Source organism: Hipposideros armiger, unplaced genomic scaffold, assembly GCF_001890085.2.
Source record: "Hipposideros armiger isolate ML-2016 unplaced genomic scaffold, ASM189008v1 scaffold_30, whole genome shotgun sequence".
Lineage (NCBI taxonomy): Eukaryota > Metazoa > Chordata > Mammalia > Chiroptera > Hipposideridae > Hipposideros > Hipposideros armiger.
Window position 1 is genome coordinate 2,099,655 of NW_017731380.1, and position 1,663 is coordinate 2,101,317.

At 45.8% G+C, this 1,663-nt stretch overlaps 1 protein-coding gene across 5 annotated transcripts in view; it reads left to right on the forward strand.

The window, feature by feature from the left end:
* Nucleotides 1–1,663, forward strand: part of ITGB6 (integrin subunit beta 6) — a 129,759-nt gene that overhangs the window by 102,450 nt on the left and 25,646 nt on the right. The window lies entirely within an intron of this gene.

The window sequence follows — 1,663 nt, forward strand, 5'->3', positions numbered from 1 at the left end:
GCTCACTGCGGCTGCTGGCCGCTCACGCTGGCTGCTGGCTACATACGGTAGCCCATGGCAACCCACTGCCACAGGGGCTGCAGCCCACGCTGTCGCTGGCAACTCACGGCAGCCCAGCTCCAGGTTGAGCTTTTGTTCAGCATCTTAGCTGTGGAGGGCAGTGTCACTGGCCCTCATATGTGGGATCCGAACCAGGGCCCTCTGGTGTCCCAAGCCAGTTCTTAACCATTGCGCCACTCGGCCGGCCCCAAAATTATACACATTTTAAGAAAGGAAAAAGCTGTGTTAAAATTGTAATACTCAACATATGCTGATAACAAAAGATGAATACAAATCACGTTTGACTTCTGCAATTATAAGAGGTGTTCAAAGTGGTTAACATCAGCGAAATTTTAATATAGTTTTTCCCTTTCTTAAAATGTGTATACATTTTTTGGCGCCCTCTGTATTAAGTATGATCTTTTAAGACAAGAATTACGAATGTGTTAATATACTTTAAAATGATATAAATGTGTGTTACAAGTGAAATATTAACTGCTGAATTTAAACACTCATGGCTCCCTTCTTCACAGTGTGTGAGCAGGCAGCTTTTCAAAACAGAAAGTCATTATCTTTAGAGAAAAGTAAGCAAATTATCTTTTCAAAACCAGTGTCAGGAGCATATAAAAGAGACTGATTTTCTGGGGTGGGGGGAGGGGGAGGGAAGACCTGAGCAAAGAAGCCTCAAAGAATTCCAAGCTCTTTGAAAACCATTTGATACACTTAGACGTGTACCTACGTTTCTCATTCCTTTGCTGCTGCTGTTTCCACCAATAGGTTCCTCCAAGGCTGCCTTCTTTCTTCACCCCAGAGAGTGAAAAATTTAGGATCTGTCCAGACTGAGACACATTTCTTTCCCTTTTCATTCAGAGGTGAATTTCTTTATTTGATGGGTGTGTTCCCAAACCCACATCAGTCTTCTTTTCACAAGATGTAAACAGGACACAGTCTGAAGCCAGAGACCATCACCACAGCTTAGAAAGAATATATTCAGCAGAATCCCAGATCACGTTTCTTTTTTTTCTATTTTTTTTTTTTTTAAGATTTTATTGGGGAATTGGGAAAGGGGAACAGTGTTGGGGGTTTGGGGAAAGGGAACAGTCCAGTTGTTGTTCTTCAATCTTAGTTGTGGAAGGAGCAGCTAACTCATCTCCAAGTTCAGTCGCCATCCGGCCGCCTGTCCACAGCTAGGGGCTGCTCAGCTCAAGGAGCTGAGTTCGATCTTAGTTGTGGGTGGGCGTAGCCCACCATCCCATACAGGAGTCGAACCAGAAATCTTGTTGTTAGGAGCACGTGCTCTCACCAGCTGAGCCATCCTGCCACCTGTTGGCAGCTCAGCAGCAGCTCGGCTCTGGCGCAGCTCACTGGCCCATGTGGGGATCGAACTCAGGGCCCTATTGCGCAGAGCTCACGCTCTTAACCAACTGACCCACTCGGCCAGGCCCTCCAGATTGCATTTCTAATGCAAATCTTTTAATAAAATATGTGCTCAAAACATTTGAAACTACTTTTCAAAAAAAAGTCCTAGGGCCGGCTGAGTGGCTCAGTTGGTTAAGAGCTCGCTCAAGAGTTTGAGCTCTGAGCAACAGTGGTTCGAGTCAGCCCGAGCTGAGCAGCCGCGGAG